The 7,500-nt window shown below is 34.1% G+C and overlaps 1 long non-coding RNA gene across 3 annotated transcripts in view; it reads right to left on the bottom strand.

Annotated features, from left to right (window-relative positions):
- The window catches only part of LOC106883911 (uncharacterized), a 38,074-nt gene that overhangs the window by 21,162 nt on the left and 9,412 nt on the right, over nucleotides 1-7,500 (bottom strand). The window contains exon 3 of one of the 3 annotated variants that reach the window (XR_001411174.3): nucleotides 4,428-5,949. The exons of the other annotated variants lie outside the window; for them this stretch is intronic. This is a non-coding gene — a long non-coding RNA (uncharacterized LOC106883911). Of the gene's footprint in view, nucleotides 1-4,427; nucleotides 5,950-7,500 lie in introns of those variants that run through there. 3 annotated transcript variants of the gene reach the window in all.

Consider the following 7,500-nt stretch of genomic DNA (forward strand, 5'->3'; position numbering starts at 1 on the left):
AACCTTAGTAAATCCATTATTATAAATTATATAAACCCTATACTAATTTTTTCTTCACATTATAAAAATATAGCTTACATTTATGTGTCTTCAAAATAGTATTATTATATATATCAACTAAAATTTTAAAATCATTTTTAAAAAAATTCAAAATAGTTTTTCATGAACCCAATATACTTATTATCCTTAGACCTTACACCTTATAGCCTCTGAATTCAATACTGACATTACTTCATGATTTTTGTATAAACTAACTACATTTCAATGTTAAATCTCTTAACGAGGACATTTCATTTTATTGTTATTAACATACATCTTATTGTTCAAATATTGTTAAAATATTGTTTAAACTAATATTGATGTCTGTAAAACAATACTGATGCTCTATTCAGACTAAAGAAAAAGCCCTGTTTGACCTATATACCTAGGGTTTAATTCCTCAACATTTTGATAGTAGTAAAAAAACCCAACCTATAAGAGTGTTGCCACTCTGACCAGAGAAACCTTTATAACCATATCCTTTATAGCCATGTCCATGCATAATGCTTACACCTTCCCTTTCCTTAGAAGTGATTGTCCCTTATACTATTACTACTAGATAAGAGACAATAAAATCAGAGACAGTTAGAATTTTTGCCTAGAACCAATTACTAGCCTGATAGACTTGGCTATGTCAAGATGGATTTTTATGTATTCTTCCTCCCACTTGGATTTGAAATGTTGCCACAATTATATGTCTTTTCTACTGTAATTTTCTGCATTTTCGTGCAGCTGAAGATTGCTCTACATATTGCATTTAATGTAATGCTCGCATTACTTAAATAAATGGAGTAGCATGAAACGTGCGTACTGCAACCATCTTTAAAATCCGTGTTGCTTATTTTGATTTGTTATATATATATATATATATATATGTATGTATGTATGTATGTATATGTATATATATATGTATGTATATGTATATATATGTACGTTTATATCTTCACCTATTTTTCTATAAATATATGCGTGTGCATGTGTATATGTGTATTATAAATCCTGACGACTTAAAGCCTCTCAAAAGGCAGTCCAAAATTTACCACACGATCGTATGGAGAGTCAGAGTATTCTTAAACGCCACAGAATACATATCTAGTACTTTTCTAATACATTGTAGTAGTCCTCCAAATATGAATAGCATATCGTATACATCCATCTATACATACACACACATATACATACATACATATATATATATATATATATATATATATATATATATATATATATATATATATATATATATACGTACACACACACACACATATATATATATATATATATATATATATATATATATATACGTACACACACACACACATATATATATATATATATATATATAGAGAGAGAGAGAGAGAGAGATAATATATATATATGTCTTTACCGCTATCTATATCTATATCTATCTATGTGTGTACCTATCTATCTATCTATCAGTCTATCTATCTATCTATCTATCTATCTATTTCTCTCTCTCTCTCTCTCTCTCTCTCTCTGTATATATATATATATATATATATATATACACGTATAAACGCAGACATATATACGGATATATGTGCATGAAGCACATATGCATGTCTCTTCCTCATTCTCTCTCTTCCTCCTCCTCTCTTTCCCTCTTCCTCTCTCTCTCTCTCTCTATACACACGCACACACACATATATGTATGCTCAGGCACACACGTATGTAAATATATTGCTGTAAATATGTTAATATTCTTAAAGTATCTCTATCTATGTAAGGTATTATGGACATATCCACTGGTGAAAAATATTGCTTCGCACAAATATATTGGGGAAGAATCAAGTAACAAATCTATATGTATTCGAAAAGCAAGTTTCAAGGTTTTTTGTGTCTGTAAAGTGTTTGTCTCTCTGCTGTTGTGTCTGTATATGCATGTCCCTATGTTAGCATGCATATATATATATATATATATATATATATATATATATATATATATATATATATATATATATATATATATATAGGCACATGTACGATATATGATTTTGTAATTATTCATTTGCATCCATGGACATCATTATGTGCCGGAAACTGAGAAGCTGTCTGTTCTGATAACATTTGTGAACACATAAATATGTAGGTATATATATATGCATCTGCATGTATTTATATATACCTGAACATACGTACATACAAATGTTATAATGATCATTATACAGGCAGACACGGAGATAAACTGCCTTGCATTTGCATAAACGCAAAACATGGGAACATGCACATAAGAAAATGATAGTTCTAATCGCTAATCTACAACTCGGTTGCTTGATCCGCAACTATCAATTATTCACACCAATGTCATTACATTGGTAGAGAAATGCTTTATATCTTTTTAATGCTGACTTAATCTAGACGCTTTAGCAAGGAAATTTTTGTGATTGCTTATTAAGCCTTAGCGACGACATTCAGTCACGACTTGTCGCCATTTATATATACATCAATACTTCAACAAATGTATTAGCACGGTCTCCTTCGTGGACAGTGTAAATAGAATTTGGTAATTTTCTTGAGAATCCAAAACGTGATAACAAATTATTTGCTTGGGGGCATGTTTTTCTTTGCAGAGATTTGACCTCGTTTTGTCCTTGCCATTGTTATTGTTGCTAGTGTTGTTTAGCCCCAGGTAAGTCTGGAACAATCCCATATTTTTCTTAAACGTTTCAACAGTAATCATACAGTCTTTTATTTTCACTTGTTGTTACTGTTGTCGTCGACTTCAATATCACTAGTATCATTCAGTTCTATATTTAAGAGATGAGGAATTATTTACATTATTTACATTATACGGATATTTGTCCTCATCTTTTTTTGTTGTTAACACAACGTTTCGGCTGATATACCCTCCAGCCTTCGTCAGGTGACTTGGGGAAATTTCGAACCTGGGTTCTCATTCCTAACGATGTTACTATTATTATATTATTATTATTATTATTATTACTATTATTAATCAGGTCGGAACCTTGGGGTTAGTAGCCCGCGCTCTTAACCACTACGCCATATATCCGTGGGCAATTAAGGGGTGAATTTTAAGGCTTATAAATCTATCCTTCCTCAATACCGGTTCCCATATGCTATTCATATCTGCACTCGGTCTGCTTAGGAGGTTGTTGTGTCCGAGTTCGATTCACGGCAGCGACCTGATTAATAATAGTAATAATAATAATAATATAATAATAGTAACATCGTTAGGAATGAGAACCCAGGTTCGAAATTTCCCCAAGACACCTGACGAAGGCTGGAGGGTATATCAGCCGAAACGTTGTGTTAACAACAAAAAAGATGAGGACAAATATCCGTCAAATGTAAATAATGTAAATAATGTAACTAGTATTATTGTTGTTTACTTGATTTTTGTGGATATTTATGACTTTTTCATCGTGGCTGTTTTTAGTTTTATATTATATTTTCATTATAATTTGTTGTTGTTGATTTTAATTAGTTATGATAATTATAAAACTATTATAAAACATTTCAGCCACGACTATTTCATTATTTCAATTACTACTTATTTTAATTACTGCTTATATGTCTACATTTTCCAAAGTAATCCCTCCATTTTTAAGCACGTATGGTGAGAAGTGTAAACTGTTAAATATATGAAGTCAAGGATTTGTCAGGCCAAGGCCGTTTTCTGCGAAATGAATCGTGTATTCACAAGTAATCGGCTGAAAATAAACGCGACGAAAAAAAAAACAAAAAAAACTAGAAGTATGTATAGCGCCCGTCTTCATATATGGCTGTAGTTCTTGAGATATCAAGGAAAATTATAAAAGCTTAGCAACGCTGCAAAGATATGGTTCCTCACACAAATATGAGAACAACCTATGCAGACAGGGTACCGAATGTCGAAGTCCTGAGACCAACAAACTTCTTAACAATATAAAGAGGCAACAAGCTAAGTTTATTGGACATTAGAAGGGTAGATTATGCATTGAACGCTCGCTGACAACAGTAATACTAGAAGGGAGAGGTAGCTCAGGAACACATGAAAAGAAGCGGATCAGTACCTTTAGTAGCTGGTTACAGGAAAAGCAACCCACTGACTGCAGGGCAGGAAGAGGTAATGATCCATGACTCCCGAAACTTACAGACATAATATATAAAAAAAGAAGGGTGAATTTTAAAATTAATCTTAAAGCTATTTATTGCAAGTGGAGACCAAAAAGCTTGTATGTTCGATTTTATTTAATTTGTAATCGTTAACGTTGTTATTGATAATATAATTCGTATTAACTGAATTTTCGTCTGTAGTCATTATCAACAACGCAAATTCTGTAAAAAAAAAAAAGAAGCGATATTTAACTGATAAATCTGTTCATCAATCAACAATGGCATATTCCAATCAAAAATATCCACTAAAATGAGAATCACAGCTTGTTATTTATTGGACTGTCAGACAAAAAGTCGTTTGTTTGCATCATTTTCACAGTACTGAAGCAGTACCTGCAGGGAATATATTTAAGGTCCAATGGCCAAGTCTACTTTGCAGTAAATAATTACAGTAAGAGTAATACCTCGATCATTTAAGTAGTAGCGATAGTTTAAACTTATGTTTCGTTCGTTCTCCTCTGAATCTAAACCATGGCATAAAGGTTAAACCTACGCTTTTACCAGGAAGATAAAACAACCGATATATGCAGAATAAAAGTGGTAGTAGTTGTTTAGTAGCAACATTTTCTTTATTGGCTACGTGTGTACATAGTTTGAATACTAAACGCATCATACTAAAGGAATTACACACACACGTAAGCCCATGCACACGCACACAGGCATATATATTAGAGTGAGTCAAAGACTTAATGTGCAGTAAAGCAGGTTGAATATTTAATAAGGGCATCCATCCTAAGAGGTAAGGAAAACCACCGGAGATATTACAAAAGGACTCCACTACTCTACCAACTGTCTGACTTAATCATCTGCGAACGGGGGACTCCGAAATTGCCTGTATTTGTCAACCTTATAATAAACTATGAAATCTATTCCTATCGGTTTCCTTAAGGGCAAGCAGGCCAGAAAGTAGACTACATTTTCTAGGAGACTTCCAATATATTACATAGCTTTAGTTTGGACTCATTTATCTTGTTTTTTCTATTTTTGTAGTCTCTGACAGTTGACCATCTTTTTTCTACTCTTCACTTCCTTTCCATTATAGGGAAGTAATGGCTTAGACCTCTTGCTGATAGACTCGGGATAAATCTGTGCTGCAGGAGGAAACACTACGCTTTCTTGGTGTCCTGTCTTCTTTGCCGTCGGTGACGATGTCATTTAGATTGAGACGTCTCTAAAACCACTGTAGATATCACTGAAGCCATATCTGGAATTGCTCCGGGAAAATTCTGAAGCTTTTTTATTTGTTAAAACAAACGAAAAACTTCAAACAAGTAATATTATAGGAAATAATTTTCCCAAAGGAATCATATAATACGTGAGCGACTATGACAAGGTTTCTGTCATTTGCCAAAAAGGCGACGGAGTATACGGAGAAATTATAAACAAAGGTTTGGCTGTGTGGCAAGAAGTTAGCTTCTCAACTACAGGGTTCCGTGTTCAGTCCAACTGTAACTCAACTTGGGCATATGTTTTCTGCAATAACCTCGGGCCGACCAAATCTTTGACAGTGGATTTCATTGTCTCAAACGCAGAAGTCGTATGCGTGTGTGAGTGTGTTTTTGTGTGTGTGTGTATGTGGTTTTGGGTTTGTGTTTGTCACCCACTACCGTTTGACAACCGGTGTGACTTTGTTTACGTCTCCGTAACTTAGTGCTTCGTTAAAATATCCGATAGAATATATACCAAGCTTTAAAAAAATAAATAAGTAGTAGGGTCGATATTTTTCAACCAAATTTTTTAAGGTGGTGCTTTAGCATAGCCGCAGTCCGCTCACTGAAAGAAGTAAATGAAAAAATAAAAGAATAGAGTTTACGTAAAATCCATCATGACAAAACAGGCACAGAGAACAGCAATGTACAAAAGGGAATGAAGTAAGACATTTTACTAGAAGTACATCTATCTAGATTAAAGGCAAACACTCCACTGATTCAGGGTTATACTTCATGTTAAGGGTAGGTGCTCTCTCGTAGCTGTGCCCTCCGCTAAGCATTTCGCCCGGCGTGCTTACGTTTCTACCAACTCGCCGCCTTTACCAGAAAGAATGTTGTTAAATAAATCAACCACAGAACTTCAGTTGTACTTTTAACATGTTCGAAATCTAGTTTTTCTCCTCATTATTTTCAATTATACAAGTAGTCAAAAGATTTTTGATGATTTATCTTTTTTTTACCGCAGGTCAATCCAGCAGATATATGTGAAACGGATACATCTGGTTAGTTCAGAGCAATTAATAAAAACTAGAAGTAGTAGCATGAAGTAGAGAAATACAAACAGCATCAGCATCAACAATGATTAATTAATCATGGAAATGAACGATCAGTGGCTATTTAATTAAAAATATATATATTCATCACTAACACCACCAGCATCACCAACACCGTCGCCAACACACACACCGTTGCCACCGCTGCGAGCACCACCAACACCACCATCGTGTCCTTCGACGTCGTCATCATCATAACCATCACCATTATCATCATCATCACGGCATCGAGATAATTATGTTCTAAACGTTCGTACAGTGATAAATGAAATATAAGGAAAATAATCTGGATGAAAACCAAGAAAGCACTCAGTTTTAGACGATCTAGGTAAGCTCTGATGAAACAAACCTATGATTAAAAAGACAGCTTGGCCGTGGCCGTCCAATCCTGTTTTCTTTTATTTTCATGTGGCGTATTTCGGATCACAGGCAATGTACTCTTCCTGTCATAAACACTACCATCAACGTCGTGGTATCTTTGAATAAAGATTGTATGAGCACAGGTATGACTGTGATAAGACATTCACTTTCCAACCATATAGTTTAGGGTTCGGTTCCACTGCCCGACACCTTGGGGAGTTTCTTCTACTTGAACTCCAGACCGAGCAAATAACCGTGGTAGATAAAAACTGAAAGTAACCCGTCGCCTACGCACGCACGTTTGTTTGTGTGTGTGTCTGTGTGTGTATGTGTACGTGTGTATTTGTTTTTTTGCTCTCACCACCGTCTGATAACTGGTATTTGTTTTATTTATGTCATTTTCGGTAAAAAAAAAATCCCGATTAAATAAGTGTTAGGCTTCAAAATAATTACCTGGTTCAATATATTCGACAAAACCCATGAAACCATGACCGCAGTGTTATTCGACAAAACCCATCAAAACCCATCAAACCATGACCGCAGTTTTATGATTGAAACAAGTAGAAGACAAAAAGTAGGGAAATGAAGATTAATATTAAATTGTTAGTTAAATTGATAAATGTATACAAACATATGTGTATATGTGTGTGTATGTCCCTCTGTGTGTGTTTGTGCACGCGCACGTTTATATGTGCGTATTT

The sequence above is a fragment of the Octopus bimaculoides genome, chromosome 6 (genome assembly GCF_046866305.1).
Source record: "Octopus bimaculoides isolate indiv1 chromosome 6, ASM4686630v1, whole genome shotgun sequence".
Classification (NCBI taxonomy): Eukaryota; Metazoa; Mollusca; class Cephalopoda; order Octopoda; family Octopodidae; genus Octopus; species Octopus bimaculoides.